The sequence below is a fragment of the Mobula birostris genome, chromosome 3 (assembly GCF_030028105.1).
Source record: "Mobula birostris isolate sMobBir1 chromosome 3, sMobBir1.hap1, whole genome shotgun sequence".
Taxonomy (NCBI): Eukaryota; Metazoa; Chordata; class Chondrichthyes; order Myliobatiformes; family Myliobatidae; genus Mobula; species Mobula birostris.
In genome coordinates, this window is record NC_092372.1 from 147678250 (window position 1) to 147698747 (window position 20498).

Here is a 20498-nt window from a genome sequence, read left to right on the forward strand (position 1 = left end):
GCAAAAGGGATACGAGAGGATCATGGGACAGGAGGTCCAGGAAGAAAGTCAAGGGGGCGGGGGGGGGGCCCAGAGGATGGGCAAGGGGTATATTCAGAGGGACAGAGGGAGAAAAAGGAGAGTGAGAGAAAGAATGTGTATATAAAAATAAGTAACAGATGGGGTACGAGGGGAAGGTGGGGCATTAGCGGAAGTTAGAGAAGTCGATGTTCATGCCATCAGGTTGGAGGCTACCCAGACGGAATATAAGGTGTTGTTCCTCCAACCTGAGTGTGACTTCATTTTTACAGTAGAGGAGGCCGTGGATAGACATGTCAGAATGGGAATGGGATGTGGAATTAAAATGTGTGGCCACTGGGAGATCCTGCTTTCTCTGGTGGACAGAGCGTGGGTGTTCAGCAAAGCGGTCTCCCAGTCTGCGTCGGGTCTCACCAATATATAAAAGGCCACATCGGAAGCACCGGACGCAGTATATCACCCCAGCCGACTCACAGGTGAAGTGTTGCCTCACCTGGAAGGGCTGTTTGGGGCCCTGAATGGTGGTAAGGGAGGAAGTGAAAGGGCATGTGTAGCACTTGTTCCGCTTACACGGATAAGTGCCAGGAGGGAAATCAGTGGGGAGGGATGGGGGGGACGAATGTACAAGGGAGTTGCGTAGGGAGCGATCCCTGCGGAATGCAGAGAGAGGGGGGGAGGGAAAGATGTGCTTAGTGCCACCATCTCAGGATGAAGCTTTTCACTCCAGAAGACCAGAGATGTCCTCCTTCTTCAAAGAAAGGGGCTTCCCTTCCTCCACCACCATACCTCACCTGCACCTCTTCCATTTCACACAAATCAGGCCTCACCCCATCATCCCACTGTCACACCAGGGCTTGTGTTCCTCTTGTCCTCACCTACCACCCCACAAAGCTTCCACATCCAGTAAATAATTCTCTAACTTCTGCCATCTTCAACAGGATCCCACCACCAAGCACATCCCCCATTTTCCGTTGGGATCGTTCCCTAAAAGACTCCCTTGACTACTCGTCCCTCCCTACTGATCTCCCTCCTGGCACTTATCCTTGCAAGGGGAACAAGTGCCACACTTGCCCCTACTCCACCTCCCTCACGACCATTCAGGGCCCCAAACAATCTTTCCACATGAGGCGACACTTCACCTGCGAGTCTTTTGGGGTCATCTATTGCATTTGGTGCACCAAGTACAGCCTCCCGTATATCAATGAGATGTGACATAGATCATGAGACCACTTCATTGTGCACCTTTGCTCAGTCCACCACAAAAAGTGGGACTTCCTGGTGGCTACCCATTTCAATTCTACCTCCCATTTCCATTCTGACATGGCAGTTCATGGCCCCCTCCTCTACCAGGATGAGACCATACTCAGGTTAGAGCAGTAATACCTTGTTTCTGTCTGAATAGCTTTCAACCTGATGGTATGAAAACAGATTTCTCCAACCTCTGGTAACTGATGCCCCCCCTCACCTTCACGCAGTCCTGTTTCCCTCTCACACCTTCTCATGTTACCTGTCCATTCAGCTCCCTCTGGTGTGCCTCCTCCATCCCTTTCACCCATGGTCTGTCCTCTCCTATCAGATTCCACCTTCTCTAGCCCTTTATCTCCTTAACCAATCAACTTTCCAGCTCTTTACTTCACCCCTTCCCCGGTTTCACCCATTACCTGCCATCTTGTACTTCTTCCTCCCCTCCCCCACCTTCTTATTCTGACTTCTCTCCTTCCTTTCCAGTCCTGATGAAGGGTCTCGACCTGAAACATCGACTATTTACTCTTTCCTATACATGCTGCCCGGCCTGCTGAGTTCCTCCAGCATTTTGTGTGTGTGTTGCTCCTAGGTAAAGAATTCTTTTACACCTACTCCTACCTCCTTTCATGGCATGCAGCACTCTTGGGTTCCAGATGACCTGCAACCTGCCTCATTCATTGTTCTCCGGCATGATGCACATCAACACTCCCTTAAGCCTCCTGACAATGACCCGTTCCACATTTTGGAACTGGGCAAAAAGACTTATTGTAGATAGGAAGGGTAAATCCAAATGTATTTCTGTAGATCGCCTTAAACCTGCCCACCAGAACCTGGATGGTTCCACTACCATAACTCCTCTATCACGACATGACCATAGGTGTGGAGGCACAGCCCTGGATGAGTCAGGGGCACCTGCTCTTACTCTAAACAAGGCACACAGCACCCGACCCAGATGGCTCATACAAGCTCCACGATTCTGAATTCTGGGGGGCTCGTGTGGAGTAACTGGAATAGTTGACAGATGACACATATTGTTCATAATAGAAAGTGTCCTATAGAATTTACAAACACAGTCATCGAGTTGTTATGTTCACTTTAAGAGACAGTGTCTGACGAAATGATGTCAGTGTAAGGAGACTGGTTTTGGCTTGGTCGTAATGGAAGTAAGGGGTTACAGCTTTTGTTAAGTACATAAGATGATTCGCATGTTTTATTCAAATTCCTACAATATAAACGAGTATTTTCACATATACAAGGAGTAAAAGGGAGACAAGAGTAGATCTTGGACCGCTGGAAAATAATGCTGGAGAGGTAGTAATGGGAGACAAGGTATTTGTGGAGGAACTTAAGTATTTTGTGTCAGTCTTCACCAAGGAACACAGTAGGAGAATGTTAGAAATGGAAGAGTGTCAGGGAGCAGAAGTGAGTGTCATTACTATTACTAAAGAAAAGGTGCTTGGAAAACTGAAAAGTCTGAAGATGGGGATAAGTCACCTAGAACAGACAGACTACACCCCGGGGTTCTGAAAGAGGTAGGTGAAGAGATTGTCAAAGCATTAGTAATGAATTTTCAAGAATCACTAGATTCTGAAATGGCTCCTGAACACTGGAAAATTGCAAATGTCTTAAAGAGTGAATGGAGACGGGCAAAAGAAAGGAAATCATAGGCCAGTTAGCCTGGTTGGTAAGATGCTAGAGTCTATTATGAAGGATGAGGTTTCAGAGAACTTGGAAGCACATGATAAAATAGGCAAAAATAGGCTATCTAAATGGGAAATTTTGCCTGACAAATCTGTTGGAATTCTATGGGGAAATAATGGACATTATAGACAACAGAGTAAATGAATATTGTTTCTTTGGATTTTCAGAGGGCCTTTGACAAGGTGCCACATGAGGCTGCTTAGCAAAACAAGTGCCTATGGTATTACGGGAAAATTACTGAAATGGATGGAAGTTTGATTGACTGATAGGAAGCAAAGAGTGGGAATAAAAGAGGCCTTTTATAGTTGCCTGCCAGTGACTACTGCTGTACTGCAGGAGTCTGTGTTTGGACCTCTCCTTTTCATGTTGTATAGTATGTCAATGATTTGGATGAAGAAATTGTTGGCTTTGGGGCCAAGTTTGCAGATGATATGAAGATAGGTGGTAGGGCAAGTAGTGTTTAGGAAGCAGGGTATCTGCAGAAGGACTTAGACTAGGCAAATGGGCAAAGAAGTGGCAGATGGAATATAATATAGGGATGTGCACATTCATGCACTTGGGCAAAAGGAATAAAGTCGTGGACTATTTTGTAAATGGAGAGAAAATTCAAAGATCAGAGATTCAGAGAGACTTGGGAGTCCTCACGAAGGATTACCTAAAGGCTATCTTTCAGGTTGTGTCAGTGGTAAGGAAGGTAAGTGCAATGTAAGCAATGATTTTGAGAGGTCTAGAATACAAAAGCAAGTATATAATGCTGAGGCTTTATAAGGCATTGGTCAGACTGCAGTTGGATTATTGTGAGGAGTTTTTAATCCTTTAACCAAGAAAGGATGTGCTGGGATTGGAGAGAGTCCATACGAGGTCCATGAGAATGATTCCAGGAATTAAAGGGTTGACATGAGAGTGTTTGATGGCTCTGGGCCTGTACTCTCTGGGGTTTAGAAGAATGAGAAGGGATCTCATTGAAATCTATCAATTATTAAAAAGTGGGAAAGAAGTGGATGTGGAGAGGATGTTTACTACAGTGGGAGAGTTGAGAACCAGAGGGAACAGCCTCAGAATTGAGGGATGTCTATTTAGAACAGAGATGAGGAAAAATGTCTTCAGCCAGAGTGTGGTGAATCAGTGTTATTCTTTGCCATAGATAGCTGTGCCAGCCAAATCATTGGGTATATTTAAGGAGGAGGTTGATAGAGTCTTGATTAATCAGGAAGTCAAAGGTTAAGAGAAGGCAGGATGATGGGGTTGAAAGGGATAATAAATCAGCAATGATGGAAGGGTGGAGAAGGCTTGATGGGCCAAATGGCCTAATTCTGCTCTTAGGTCTTATGGTCTTCTTCTAAGTGCTGTGTAATGACAAGTTGTATACCTCAAAAACTCAGTACCTGACCCTCAACTATTCACCTATTTATGGGGGCACCAAATATTACATCACCGTTTGCAGGAAACTTAAAGCTGGAGGACCCTATTCAGCCTTCTTTACTTCAAGGAAAACAAACCCACCTTAGCCGAGCTCTTTGTGACACACTTAAAGAACTCCATCGCAGGCTATAGATAATAGACAATAGACAATAGACAAAAGGTGCAGGAGTAGGCCATTCGGCCCTTCGAGCCAGCACCGCCATTCACTGAGATCATGGCTGATCATCCACAATCAGTATCCAGTTCCTGCCTTATCCCCATAACCTTTAATTCCACTATCTTTAAGAGCCCTATCCATCTCTTTCTTGAAAGCATCCAGAGACTTGGCCTCCACAGCCTTCTGGGGCAGAGCATTCCATACATCCACCACTCTCTGGGTAAAAAAGATTTTCCTCAACTCTGTTCTAAATTGCCTACTCCTTATTCTTAAACTGTGGCCTCTGGTTCTGGACTCACCCATCAGTGGAACATGCTTCCTGCCTCCAGCGTGCCCAATCCCTTAATAATCTTATATGTTTCAATAAGATCCCCTCTCAGCCTTCTAAATTCAAGAGTATACAAGCCCAGTCGCTCCAATCTTTCAACATATGACAGTCCCCCAATCCCGGGAATTAACCTTGTGAACCTACACTGCACTCCCTCAACAGCAAGAATGTCCTTCCTCTGCACACAGTACTCCAGGTGTGGTCTCACCAGGGCCCTGTACAGCTGCAGAAGGACCTCTTTGCTCTTATACTCAATTCCCCTTGTTATGAAGGCCAGCATGCCATTAGCATTCTTCACATGCTTGCTTTCAGTGACTGATGTACAAGAACACCTAGATCTCATTGTACTTCCCCTTTTCCTAACTTGACTCCATTTAGATAATAATCTGCCTTCCTGTTCTTCCCACCAAAGTGGATAACCTCACACTTATCCACATTAAACTGCATCTGCCCACTCACCCAGCCTGTCCAAGTCACCCTGCATTCTCATAACATCCTCCTCACATTTCACACTGCCACCCAGCTTTGTGTCATCAGAAAATTTGCTAATGTTACTTTTAATTCCCTCACCTAAGTCATTAACATATATTGTAAACAGCTGCGGTCCCAGCACTGAACTCTGCGGTACCCCATTGGTCACCGCCTGCCTTTCCGAAAGGGACCCAATAATCGCTACTCTTTGTTTTCTGTCAGCCAGCCAATTTTCAATCCATGTCAGTACTCTGCCCCCAATACCATGTGCCCTAATTTTGCCCACTAATCTCCTATGTGGGACTTTATCAAAGGCTTTCTGAAAGTCCAGGTACACTACATCCACTGGCTCTCCCTTGTCCATTTTCATAGTTACATCCTCAAAAAATTCCAGAAGATTAATCAAGCACGATTTCCCCTTCATAAATCCATGCTGACTCGGACCAATCCTGTGCTACATCCCAATGTACACCGTGCATTCTCTAGTTCAATCACATCTTTCCAAGAAGTGGGTGGCAGGACTGAACACAGTAGTACTTCAACAGTGGCATAACTGAAGTCTAATGTAACCTCCTTAATATATTCTTGCATGCCTTCTTAACCATCTTGTCTACTCATGTAACATATACAAAATGATGGAGGAACTCAGCAGGCCAGGCGGTATCTATGAAAAAGAGTACAGTCAACTTTTCAGGCCGAGACTCTTCAGCAGGAATGACTCAACTGTAGTCCTGCTGCAGGGTCTCTTTTCCATAGATGCTGCCTGGCCTGCTGAGTTTCTTCAGTATTTTGTGTGTGTTGCTTGGATTTTCAACACCTGCAGATTTCTTCTTGTTTGTGATTGGACTGTCTACTCATGTATCCTTGAACACAAATTAAGGTTCCTTTATTCCTCAATAATTCCTAGATTCATTGCGCAGACCTCAGCTTTATTAGGCCTCCAAATATTGATCATGTCATATTTCTCCTGATTATCAATTTCACCACTAATTTTCATGTCATCTGTAACCTTAGTATTCATACATCCCACACATAACTATATTATTAATGTACAAATCCCATTTCCAGAAAAGTTGGGATATTTTCCAAAATGCAATAAAAACAAAAATCTGTGATATGTTAATTCACGAGAACCTTTATTTAACTGACAAAAGTACAAAGAAAAGATTTTCAATAGTTTTACTGACCAACTTAATTGTATTTTGTAAACATACACAAATTTAGAATTTGATGGCTGCAACACACTCAACAGAAGTTGGGACAGAAGCATGTTTACCATTGTGTTACATCGCCTTTCCTTTTAATAACACTTTTTAATCATTTTGGAACTGAGGATACTAATTGTAGTACATTTGCAATTGGAAATTTTGTCTATTCTCGCTTGATATAAGACTTCAGCTGCTCAACAGTCCGTGGTCTCCGTTTTCTGATTCTCCTCTTCATGATGCGCCATACATTTTCAATAGGACATAGATCTGGACTGGCAGCAGGCCAGTCAAGCACACGCACTCTGTGTCTACAAAGCCACGCTGTTGTAGCCCGTGCAGAATGTGGTCTGGCATTGTCCTGCTGAAATAAGCACGGATGTCCCAGGAAGAGACGTCGCCTTGATGTCAACATATGTCTCTCTAAAATCGTAGTATATGCCTCAGAGTCAATGGTACCTTCACATACATGCAACTCACCCATGCCATGGGCACTGATGCACCCCCATGCGATCACAGATGCTGGCTTTTGCACCTTTCGCTGATAACAATCTGGATGGCCGTTTTCATCTTTGGCACGGAGAACTCGACGCCGGTTTTTTCCAAAAACTAGCTGAAATGTGGACTCATCTGACCACAGCACACGGTTCTATAGTCTTTCGGTCCATCTGAGATGAGCTCGGGCCCAGAGAACTCGCCAGCGTTTCTGCATAGAGTTGATGTATGGCTTCCTCCTTGTATAATACAGTTTCAAGTTGCATTTCTGGATGCAGCGACGGACTGTGTTGAGTGACAATGGTTTTCTGAAGTACTCCTGAGCCCAGGTGGCTATAATTGTCACAGTAGCATGACGGTTTCTTAGACAGTGCCGCCTGAGGGCTTCGAAGATCAAGCACATTCAACAGTGCTTTCTGACCTTGCCCTTTACGCACTGAGATGTCTCAGAATTCTCTGAATCTTTTCACAATATTATGTACTATAGATGTTAAAAGACCTAAATTCTCTGCAATCTTGCGTTGAGAAATGTTCCTTTTAAACTGACTAACAATTCTCTCACAAATTTTGGCACAAAGGGGTGAGCCATGACCCATCCTTGCTTGCAAAGACTGAGCCTTTAATGGACACTACTTTTATACCCAGTCATGATACCTCACCTGCTACCAATTAACCTGCTTAATGTGGAGTCTTCCAAACTGGTGTTACTTGAATATTCTGTGCACTTTTCAATCTTATTTTAACTCCGTCCCAACTTTTGTTGAGTGTGTTGCAGCCATCAAATTCTAAATTTGTGTATATTTACAAAATACAATTAAGTTGGTCAGCAAAACTATTGAAAATCTTTTCTTTGTACTTTTGTCGGTTAAATAAAGGTTCACGTGAATTAACATATCACAGATTTTTTGTTTTTATTACATTTTGGAAAATATCCCATCTTTTCTGGAAATGGGGTTTATAAATGTAGGGTCCTAGCAATGATCCCTGCAGTATACCATTGGTGACAGGCTTCCATCTGCAAAAGAATCCCCTCATCATCACTCTGTACCTTGGTTATAACCAAGCAAATTTTGGATCCAATTTGCCAAATCACTGATTCCTATCGGCTCTTACCTGTTGAAATCATTTTTGATATGGGGCGTAATCAAAAGCCTTTACTGAAGTTCATGTAATCTATGTCAACTACACTACCCTCACCTGTATATGTTGGCAAAAAAACATTGCATTTATTAACATTCTCATCTCAAAAGCAATGTACAACTTGCTGTAATGGTTACTGTATCAAAATCAAGGCCAGCTTATTTTTGTAGAGTGTGGCTTATTGTACCCCAACAACTATCAATAGTGATGACTTCAGTAGTTCCACCAGCAATCAGTCTGATCAGGAGGCAATGACAACTGTTTCTCTGGCCTGGGTATCCGCTACAATAGAGGTTGGTTGGGGATGGGGGGGGGGGGGGAGAGAGAATAACTTCATCATCACTTAAAAGAGGTGGTATGAGAGTTGTCTCCTCTTAATATACAAGTACAAAAATGAGTACAAAATGATCCTGCAGTAAAGCCTTAATATATCCTTCCTTATGGTCGAAATGCTGGCAACTTCTGAGAAGTTCTAAGGCGACCCCTAGTGCACTGCTCAAGGAAATACAGGCAGTCACTGTGACCATCAATTGTGTTTTCAACACTGTTTTCAAAACCTTCATGAATGCATGATACTGCAATGGATTGTCATTGAAGATTTGAATCTCTTCTTTAGGCAAAGATGAAATGTATTGTTGTTGTGCCAGTAAGGCTGTTAGTTCATTTTGCCTCTTCATAATATCAATAATGCTGTTTTGATATCTATCATCTAAAACAAGAGTGTTTCTATGCTGTAAATAAATATCTCCCCATGAGTCCTTTGAGCAATTGGATATTACATGGGTTCAGGATGCCTCATTAATGCAGGTTGAGAGTAAGCACACCGAAGCTACCTCTTGGGGTCTTGTACATGCATCCTAAACCTCCGAGGAACAAATGAATCAACATTGACGTTGAGTGTTCTTGTTTTCCTCTGTGCTTTTTCAATACAGGAATTCACACCATTGGACTAAACTGTTGGAGCATACTTAGCACTTGCCACACTTGAACATTAACTTTGGCAATTTCTTTCTCCTATTTAGTTTTTAAACTGTTGCTTACTTTTCTGTAACTCCATAGCAATCAATCGTTCCTCTTGTTCCTCCAGCACGTTTGTCCTTCAATAATTGTTGATGTGCCATTAATGCAGCTAAGTCAGCCTCTGCCTTGATGCCTGCAGAGGAGGTATTAGATGCAGAAGATGGTCTTCCTGCAGCTGAACTTCGAGTGCTGGCATTTGATATACTGTCGCTCAAGTTTACATCATCTTGAGGATCACCTGCTACACGCGTAGTCAAAACATGCCTCGGTCTTTGAGAAACATTGGCTAGCGGAAGTGAGACACATTCACTTGTTGCAGCAACATGAGCATCTGTGGGTCAAACTGCTTCACAATCTTTATGAATGTACTACTATAGCTGTCAATGTTTGGAAATATCCATTTTGTTTTCCTTGTTCGTCTTTGGGAAGTAATGGTAACAGTGTTTGATGTTGCACGGCAACAGCTTCGCAGAGATTAGTCAAGTCCTCAAGATAAAATTGCACTTGTAAGGCATTTTCTTTACTTTTTAAAGATCCTGAATTGATGGTATTAAACCCCGAATTTTGTTCACATTTTTTTCCATTCTTCTTTCAAAGACCTTCAATTTGATAAGCCTTAACATTAGCAGTAAGTTTAATTTCTCTTTTGATAGCCAAACTACAGGGTCGCCGATGACAGTTCCATGTTTTGATTAACTCAAGTTACTTTCTCCTTATTGCGCAACTCGCAATTGTTGCCCATAGCACATTTACAAAAGGCACCAGTGATATTCTGTTCAATAAATGTATGTGCAAGGGGTTTCTCCTATTATGTTACTGCGTATGCTAATCAAAATGGCTTCTTTGTTATGTCATAATTAAAATGGTTTCTCTATGATGTTAACTGCTGAGACAGTGATTCTTTTTCTAGCTGCTAGTTTGGGTTACTAATAATGATAAGGAGGGAATGAACCAATGGGTGTACATGTTATTCTTTTTTTGGGGTGATAGTCTGTTTCATATGGCTGGGAACCGGTGTGCTTGGCGGCCTTTTCAGGACAGACCGGGAGAAGACAGACGTGCTGGAAGCGCTCTGGTTGATCACCTTGGGTGATCCTGAGCGGCGAGTTGAGGGGGTCGGAGCGGATCGCAGGGTGGAGAGAGAAGACCCCGGGTATTTGAGCTCCAACTGTGTGCACGAAGAAATTGAACTTTTTCCCTTTTTCTTTCCCTTTTATATTGTATCTCTATTAGTCTCATAGTCCCAGTAAGATTTATAAAGTGTAATCTGTAAAGGGTACATTGTGTGCTGTCTGATATTTGAGGTGTGAGGTCGTACCAGGTGGCATTGCACAGCAACCGACGCAACCAGGAGACACGGTTGGGTGGCGGACAGGGTTTCTCCTAGATAAGTACGAGCCGATATAGCTGAGCGTTACATTTGTGGGGGCTCGTCTGGGATCTGAATTTTCGGTAAACTGTATAAATAGCCACGTTAGGTAGTGTGGAGATGGATCGAGATAAGATTGTAAGTTGCCGTGAGTTAGAGGACGTACTGGTTAATCATGCGTGCGTATTAAGTGGGGTGGATTTCCTCACTTCGGGAGAAGTACTAGTGCGAGGGTTGAGTTTGATCAAAGGTATTGGCCAGGTAGAACTGATAGCTAGAAGGTGCGGTAAAGAAGTGGAATCTAGCTGGGTGTTGGTTCGTACAAGTGCTGACGTCATGATGTTGGAACTGCCAGCGACGGTCAGCGTCCTGAGGGAGGCGGGGCCATGGGGCCTCCACACCCTCCCGGAGGAAGAAAGTGAGGAGACACCGGAGGAGGTGCCAGTAGCCAGTGGTGGAGGGTCAGAGTGGGAAGGCTTGGCCAGGCCCCGTTCCCCAGCTAGAGGTGAGACCTCCGAGTTAGCAGCCGCCATTACCTCCCTGGTGAGAAGGGCCGAGGGGGCCCGCCTGAAGCTGATAATTTTCTCAGGAGCCACGTCCACCCCGGAAGGGGAGGACGATTAGATTAGATTATGAGGACACTCAGTCCTCGTTTATTGTCATTTAGTAATGCATGTATTAAGAAATGATACAATGTTCCTCCAGTATGATATCACAGACACACAAGACAGACCAAGACTAAAACTGACACAAACCACATAATTATAAGATATAGTTGTAACAGTGCAAAGCAATACCGTAATTTGATAAATAGCAGACCATGGGGACGGTAAAAAAAATATCAAAGTCCCGATAGCCCCATCATCTCACGTAGATGGTGGAAGGAAGAAAAACTCTCCCTGCCATGAACCTCCAGCGCCGCAAACTTGCCGATGCAGCACCCTAGAAGCACCCAACCACAGCCGACTCTGAGTCCATCCAAAAACTTTGAGCCTCCGACACCGAGCACCATCTCTGTCAAGCGCTTTGACCCCGGCCCTGGCCGCCAAGCAACAGGCAAAGCCGAGGATTCGGGACCTTCCCCTCTGGAGATTCTGGATCGCACAGTTGCAGCGGCAGCGAAACAGGCATTTCAGAAGTTTCACCAGATGTTCCTCCGTCCTTCTCACGTCCATCTCCATCAAATCAGGATTGTGCATGGCATCCTACTTCACAGATTACAGATATTCATTCCGGAGTGGCCACTGTCGCATCGCCATCTTCTCTTCTTCATGAAAAATTATTATGAAACATGGATCGAAAATACATCCCAATTGTCAGAGGCATGGCCAGGCTCGGATAAGGAAAAGAGACAGTGATTGATGAAAAGTTTGCGGGGAGGGGTGGCTGGTGTCGTCCGGGAGCTGAAAGCTGAACAGCCCTCGGCTTCCCTGGCGGAGTACCTGGAAGCTTTGGAGAGAGCGTTTGGAATGTCAGGAGGTTCCTGGGAGATTTTAGTAGAGTTTCACCACATGCGGCAGGGAAGAGGGGAAAAGCTCTCAAAATACATTTTTCAGCTGGAGGGAATGCTTACTGGGTTGCGGCGCCGAGGGGTAGTGAAGGCGGGTGAGGTGGCAAGGTTGAGGATGAATCAGATACTTAGTGGTTCTCTGGAGGAGGACAAGGTGGCTTGGAGTCTCCAGCAGTCCTATAAAAGGAGCACCCCTCCATCATTCGGGCAGCTGATTAGAGAGGTGCCAGAGGATGAGAGCGCGTTGGGCCGGAAAGAGGGCTCTGGCCACCGGGGACGATCCTCAGCGGTACAGGAGGTGGTGACCAGGTTGAGAACCGAGAACCCATGGGGGTAGGGACCCCTCACTTGAGGGGATAGACAGGGAGAGTACCCCCTGCAGGGGATGGCCTGCGCAGTGGGCTGGGAGTGGTGGGCGTCTTGGGAGGAGAGGGGCGGTGGGTAGCATGTGGTATAACTGTGGGAAAGAGGGGCATTTCCAGTGGGAATGTAAGCGGCCGGGGGTGCGCTACAGCTGTGGGGAAGAGAGACACTTTCGGAGGGATTGTGAGAGACAAGGCGCCCCATGGAGGGCAAGCCCCGGGTGACTAAGAAGGGAGAGGTGTCAGGAAACTTAGGAGAGACTCAGTGAGGGAACGGACAGGAGTCTCTGGAGAAACACGTTCCCAGAAATCAGCCATGGGACCCCCGAAAGCCCAAGCCCTTATTCCGGATGGATTAGTGGGACCCCGTTCCAGCATGTCCCTACGGATGGAAGGAATCGTTGCAAGAGCCGTCCTTGACACAGAGTCACAGGTTACCTTATTGTACCGGTCGTTCTACAATAAATATCTAAAGCATTTGCCAGTAACCCCGTTTAATGCACTAGAGATTTGGGGTGGTGACTAGCCGTACGATAGGTACCTATCAGCGAGAGTGGAATTCTCGGAGGGTGATGTGGGAGTGTCTAAAGCCCTTGAGACATTGGTGTTGGTTTGTCCAGACCCAGTGGAAACAGGTGGCGCTGCCCTTCCGGTGGGGACTAACTCCCCTCTTGTGCGATGGCTCCTGGGAGCCTGTAAAGAGAAGGTGGGGGAGAACTTTCTGGAGACCCTCTCGGTACACCCAGTGTTTCATGCGATGTTCAAAGAAGCGGGTGACCCCATGGGGCCGGATCCTGAGTTCAAACGAGGGACGGTGTGGTGTACCCAGGCCAGGGGAGGTGGCACTAGTGATGGGGACCCCCAGATTCCCCAGAGTACCAGCAGGCGAGGCCCTGTTAGTAGACACCCTGGAAGACCTCGAAGGGGAGTCCCGGTTCCCAGCTGGGGTACTGGTGAGACCTGAATTACACAGGCCCTCGGTTGTACAGGCATGCCGGATGGGGGTGATGGTAAGGAACACAACAGAAAGGGAGATCACCTTTAAGCGCAGGATGCCCCTCGCGTACTTGTTCCCAGTGATGGTGATGTCTAGCGCCCCCATGAGGCCCACTGGAGGAAAACGATTGGAGAACAGGGAGCAGCTGACTGAGGAGGCCTTTAATTTTGAGGACTCCCCTGTACCGCCGGAGTATAAGATAAGGCTGGTGGAGAAGATGCTCAAGCTAGGGGATGTCTTTTCTCAGGGCGAGTTTGATGTGGGCTATTCCAAGAGCACTCATCACGCTGTCCGGGTGATAAATAACACCCCGTTTAGAGAAAGGTCATGGCAGTTGGCCCCAGCAGATGTGGAAGATGTGTGGCATTTGAAGGATGCAGAGATTATTGCAGAGTCCCGAAGCCCCTATGCGTCCCCCATAGTGGTGGCAAGGAAGAAAAATGGGAAGGTATGCGTGTGAGTGGACTATAGGACCCTGAACCGGCACACTGTCCCTGACCAGTATACGGTCCCGAGGGCTGAAGAAGCGTTGGCCTGTCTGAGCGGTGCCCAGTGGTTTAGTGTATTGGATTTGCAGAGTGGGTATTACCAGTTTCCGATGAGATAAAGAGAAGACGGCCTTTATCTGTCCCCTGAGATTCTTTCAGTTCGAACGAATGCCCCAAGGCATATTGGGGGCCCCAGCCACCTTCCAGAGGCTCATGGAGAGGACAGTGGGGGATATGAACCTGCTGGAGGTGTTGGTGTATCTGGATGACCTAATAGTGTTTGGATCTGCTTCGGAAGAACATGAGGAGCGGCTGCTGAAGGTGTTAAGCCGGCTGAAGGAGGAAGGGTTGAAACTTTCCCTGGATAAATGCCAGTTCTGTAAAACGTCGGTCAGCTATGTTAGACACATAATTTCACGAGATGGAGTGGCTACTGATCTGGCTAAGATAGACGCAGTGACCACCTGGCCGAGACCACAGAAGGTGAGTGCCCTGCAGTCGTTTCTAGGGTTCTGTGGGTATTACCAGCGATTCGTGAAAGGATACGCTAAAATGAGTCACCCATTGAACCAGCTTTTGCGTGGCTATCCACCCATGGGAAAGGAAGGGGGACCAAGGGCAGGGGGCAGGAGGCGGGAGGATACTTGAACCCGTCGAAGCCCTCTGGATCGAGGTGGGATGCTCAATGTAAGGAGGCGTTCCAATCTCTGAAAAGGGCGCTGACACAGGCCCCGGTGTTGGCTTTTGCCGATCCCCGGAAGCCGTATGTGCTACACTCTGATGGATGCCAGCCGAGAGTGTCTGGGGGCTGTCCTGTACCAGGAACAGGGCAACGGATTGAGGCCAGTGGCGTTTGTCAGCCGAAGTTTGTCACCATCTGAGAGAAACTATCCTACTCCTAAATTGAAGTTCCTGGCACTGAAATGGGCTGTGGTGGACAAGTTGAGTGACTATCTATATGGGGCCAAGTTTGAGGTGAGAATGGACAACAATCTTCTCACTTATATTCTGACCTCAGCAAAACTGGACGCTACTGGGCATCGGTGGTTAGCGGCCTTGTCTGCCTATGAGTTCAGCCTGAAGTACTGGCTGGGGAGTCGGAACATCGATGCAGATGCTTTATCTCATCGGGCACATGAGGGGTCGGGCACAGACGAGGAATGGGAGAGCGTCCCTACCCCAGGAGTGAAGGCCATGTGTCAATTTGCGAGCGACGCTAAAGCAGGAGACCCAATGGGGCCGGATCAGGCAGTGGATCAACTGGCGGCAGACGATGACGCGCTACCCACTGTTTACTGTAATTTGACTGCTCTGAGGAACAGGCAGTTGCCGGAGCTGAGCCCCCAAGAAGTGGTGGCGGCTCAGTGTGATGACCCGGGCATTGGCACTATCTGGTACGCAGCTAAAAAAGGGGATATGGCTCAGGCGGAGAAGGCGAAACACGCCTCAGTGCCCTTACTACTGAAGGAGTGGCCTCGGTTGAAGCTGAAGAACCAAATCTTGTACCGGGTCATGTCGCCCCCTGGACCAGCCCCGGCGTTGGCAGCTGGTCAGGCCTGAGAAGTATCGGAAGACCGTGCTCCAGTCACTACATGATGGTTACGGGCACTTGGGGGTGGAAAAGACCTATGGATTACTCAAGGACTGGTTTTACTGGCCCCGGATGAGGGGGAGAGGTTGAAGAATACTGTAAGAAATGCAGTCGCTGCATCCAGAGGAAGACCCTGCCTGCGCAGGCGGCTCCTTTGCCCCACTGCAGAGTACAGGACACATGGACCTGGTGTGTATGGATTTCCTGTCTATTGAGCCAGACACCAGCAACACCACGAACGTCTTAGTCATCATGGATCACTACACTAGATATACTCAGGCATTTCCCACTAAGGACCAGAAAGCCACTACAGTGGCGAAGGTGTTATGGGAGAAGTACTTTGTTCATTATGGCCTCCCCAGGTGGATCCATTGTGATCAGGAACGGGACTTCGAGAGCCGGCTTATCCATGAATTACTGGATATGGTTGAGGTTGAGAAATCCAGGACCTCACCCTATCACCCGCAGGGTGATCCTCAGCCCGAGAGGTTTAACCAGACCCTGTTGGACATGCTCGGGACTCTGGAGATCGGTCAGAAGAGTAAGTGGAGTCAGCACATCGGGCATTTGATGCACTGTTACAATTGTACTCACGATGACACTACGGGGTACTCGCCTTATTATCTGATTTCGGGCGGGAAGCGAGGTTGCCCATTGACCTGTGTTTTGGGACTGAAGCGGGTGAATTACCTTTGAAGCCCTATCTGAAGTATGTGTCCGATATGAGGAGAGAGTTGAAAAGGGCGTACGAATTGGCTGAGGCGATGGCCACCAAGCAGAATCAGAGGAATAAGAGGAGGTATGATCAGAAAGTGAAGTTCGCCCAACTATTGCCGGGGGACTGGGTCCTCCTAAAGAATTTAGGACTCCCTGATAAACACAAGTTGGTGGATCGCTGGGCGGCCACCCCCTATGTGGTAGCGAGCCAAACGCCGAATCTACCTGTTTACCAGGTGAGACCAGAGGATGGAAAGGGGCCTGTCCATCGGAACCACCTATTGTCCCTGGGTCAAGAGGTGCAGGTAGACCAAGAGCCCGAATGGGAGTATATGCCTAGTACGAGGACTCTGTGAGGGCACGGGGTGAGGGAAGAGCCCGCTGCAAAAGAGATGGGGCCAGGCCCCATCCCGGAAAGGGATACTGCTTCAGAAGGCGATGATTCGGATGTGTAACACCTACTTCTGTTCGCTAATTTCCCGGTACCGGAAGAAGAGGCTCCTGACCCTTCCCCCACTGAGTTAGGTGAGAGCAGGGAGGGTGTTGAGGAGCAGCCTGAAATACAGCCGGCATTGGGGGAAGAGAGGGTGGAACCAGAACCCTAGACAGAGGGATCCCAGTGAGGGAGAGAGTGAGGGTCCGACAGGTAGGCCGGGGTGTCTCCCGTGGTGTCTGAACCGGAAGGGTCGGCAGAGGAGGTACGGAGGTCTCAGAGAAGTAGGCACCCCCTGGAGAGGTTGACCTATGTAGCGCCAGGAGAACAGGGTGTGATCTCTACTGCCCTGGGAAGTTATGTCACTGCTTTATGCACCCGAGTTGGGTTTTGTGTTTTGCAAGGAGCATTGATGAACTCCTTTAATGTCATGAGGGCATGACTTTTATATGGTGGGGGGAGAGTGTAAGAGGTTTCTTCTTTTATGTTACTGTATATGCTAATCAAAATAGCTTCTTTGTTATGTTTTAATTAAAATGGTTTCTCTGTGATGTTAACTGCTGAGACAGTGATTCTTTTTCTAGCAGCTTGTTTGGGTTATCAATAATGATAAGGAGGGAATGAACCAATGGGTGTCCATGTTATTCTTTTTTTGGGGTGATATTCTGTTTCATATGGCTGGGAACTGGTGTGTTTGGCGGCCTTTTCAGGAGAGACTGGGAGAAGACGGACGTGCTAGAAGTGCTCTGGTTGATCACCTTGGGTGATCCTGAGCGGCGAGTTGAGGGGGTCGGAGTGGAGAGAAGGGTGAAGAGAGAAGACCCCGGGTATTTGAGCTCCAACTGTGTGCATGAAGAAATTGAACTTTGATAAGTCTGGCGTCTTTTTCTTTTATATTGTATCTCTATTAGTCTCATAGTCCCAGTAAGATTTATAAAGTGTAATCTGTAAAGGGTACATTGTGTGCTGTCTGATATTTGAGGTGTGAGGTTGTACCAGGTGGCATTGCACAGCAACCGATGCAACTGGGAGACACAGTTGGGTGGCGGACGGGGTTTCTCCTAGATAAATACAAGCCGATATAGCTGAGCATTACATATGCAACAAACAGACTATCCACGCATCCACAGCACATAAACCAGACCAAACAAAGAGTGCTCAGTTCAAATGTCGGCAACTGGGACAATATTTCAGCACTTCAATAAAACAAAACAACGACCTCTCGGGCAAACATCAAATAATCAAGTAACAGTCACCAGTGGACAAGTAGTGTTGACCATTCAAAACGGCATTTAAACCACAAATACACAGCATGGACGGGTTGCTTGTGTTGTAAAGTGTTGTGCTAACCACTACACTACCTGCCCACCCTTGAAGTTTGTTGATTAGTACTGAGCGGATGATGGTGTTGAATGCCAAGCTATAATTGATAAACAGCAATCTGACATAGGCATTACTGTTGTCCAGGTGCTCCAAAGCTGACTGCATCATCTACTGACCTGTTGTGGCAATAGACAAGTTAAAATAGGAGCAGGTTCTTGCTCAGGCATGAGTTAATCATAACCATGACCAACCTCTCAAAGCACTTCATCACAGATCATAGTAGATGTAAGTGCGACTGAATCATTGAGGCTACTCACCCTGTTCTTCTTGGACACCAGTATTATTGATGCCCTTTGAAGCAGGTGGGAGTCTCCAATTGCTGGAGTAAGAGGTTGAAAATGTTCTTGACACTCAAGTCAGTTGGTCAACACAGGTTTTCAGTACCCTGCTAAGTACATCGTTGGGCTCACCCTCTTAAAATATGTTCTGGCATCGGCCTCCAAGACCGATCACAGGGTTGCCTGATGCTGTGTGGATTCGCACAGTGTGTTATTTTTCCTTTCAAAGCATACCTAAAGGTGTTGAGCTCATTGATGAGGGAAGCATCACCGTCATTTATGCTATTAGCTTTCGCCTTACGGAAAATACTGATATGCAAACCCTGCCACAGCTATCATGCATCTGATTGTGTCTCTAACTTCACAAGGAATTGCCTTTTCAAGTCTCATGTTTGCCTTTCGTAAGCCATTCCTCAAGTTATTGTAGGGTTCAAGATCATCAGTCTTGGACACTACAGATCAAGCCCTCAACAGTCTATTTCATCCAGGGTTTCTGGTTTGGAAAGACACAGTACATTCTCAAAAGCACACATACATCCATACACATCTTGATGAAGTCAGTGATGCCTGTGGCATATTCATTCAGATCCGCTGATGTATTCCTGAATATGGTCCAGTCCACTGGTCTTCCTCTGCCTACCCTGACCATATCTTTGTGGTTCCCACCACTGGTGCAATGGTCCTCAGTCTCTGCCTTTATAAAACAGCTGATCAGACTTGACAAAGTGGGTACTTAGGATGGCACAATCAGCATTCTTGATAGTGGTGTAACAGTGAAAATGTGTCCGTTTTAATGACAAAAACAAAATGCTATACTTGGTCAGACAGCATCTCAGTAGAGGAAGTTATCATTACAATTCAGAATCCTTTGTCTGAACAAGTAAAAAGAAAATAAAGAAAATAAGTTGGTTTTTAGTAGCTTGTGGGGGTGGAAAGAGTAGAAGAAAGGGGGAGTCATAATGGGTTAATGGGGACAGGTGTAAGCACAGAATTCTTTTTTGTAATTAAGAGGCTATGAGACATGTCCTGCAGACCAGACTACTGAATAAGTGAGGAAAACTGTGCCAAAGTTGTAATGGACGGAAATAGCCAGTTCTGATTAAGAATACAAGAGCAAGGTATCCAATATTGGCAGTTTTAATATTGAGTTTGTAAGTCTGCAACATGCAAGGATGAAATACATGGTGTTCCTCAATCCTTGTTGCAACAGTGGAGGAAACCACAAAGGTCAGTAGAGGAGCATGATGGTATATTAAAATTGTAGGCAACCAGAAGGTCAGAATCACCCCCACGGATTGACAAATCTTTTTTTTTCCCAAAGTTTCTCCCCTCTAGAAAATGCCACAATGTGAACTCTGAATGTAATATACTAGGTTCGAAAATAAATGGAATTACACTTTAGCTAGATAAATTGTTTGAGTCCCTTGATGGTGGCAAGAGAAAAGCTGAAAAGACAAATGAGAGTGTAATAAAGTACCACATCTTATAAGATGCATCTTGTCTAATATGCTGAAGGATGATCTTTCAAATGCAGAGGAAGCTGGGGTGGAAGATAAAGACCGGGGAAACTGTTCTTGCACTCTACAGAAGGAGAGGTGGTGAGACCATTGCTGCAAGAAAGAAGGGCTCGCTCTCCTACACTACAGATGAAACAACCATTGGGAAAGAAAGACATTTCAGAGGCATTATTGTTCAATGCCTTATTATTAGAGTAAATAGCACACAAACTTGAAGTTAATGGAAACCCACAGGAGGCAGGGTGGAAGCTGGGTTGATATAGCAGTGGAAATCTGTAGGTCTGCAATGGTTATCTGTGGCTAATTGAACACCGAAATTGATTTCTTTTCACAGATACTGCCTGACCTGCTGAGCGTTCCCAGCATTATTAATATGGAAAGAAACATCCAACATTGCAGGCCCAGGACCCTTCATCAGAATCTAGGTAGAAAAGAAGAGGAGGGCGGCTCTGGATGGAGGTTGTGCAGTTGGTGTGTAAGGAGTGCTAGACAATGGGTACAATAAATTCACTCACAGAGAGAAAATATAGCAATTAAAATCAGATTGTATGATCTGTTAATACTGTACAATTTATTGGCATATGCACAGCAAGCCAGGCTATATGAAGAAAGGTAAAATTGCCTCACATAATCAATCATATTACTTTCAAA

The 20498-nt window shown here is 46.2% G+C and overlaps 1 protein-coding gene and 1 pseudogene across 3 annotated transcripts in view; one reads left to right on the forward strand and one right to left on the reverse strand.

The window, feature by feature from the left end:
- The window catches only part of ppp1r9a (protein phosphatase 1, regulatory subunit 9A), a 234110-nt gene that overhangs the window by 175447 nt on the left and 38165 nt on the right, over positions 1-20498 (reverse strand). The gene's annotated exons all lie outside the window — the stretch shown is intronic.
- Positions 10692-12668, forward strand: LOC140194821 (paraneoplastic antigen Ma3-like; annotated as a pseudogene).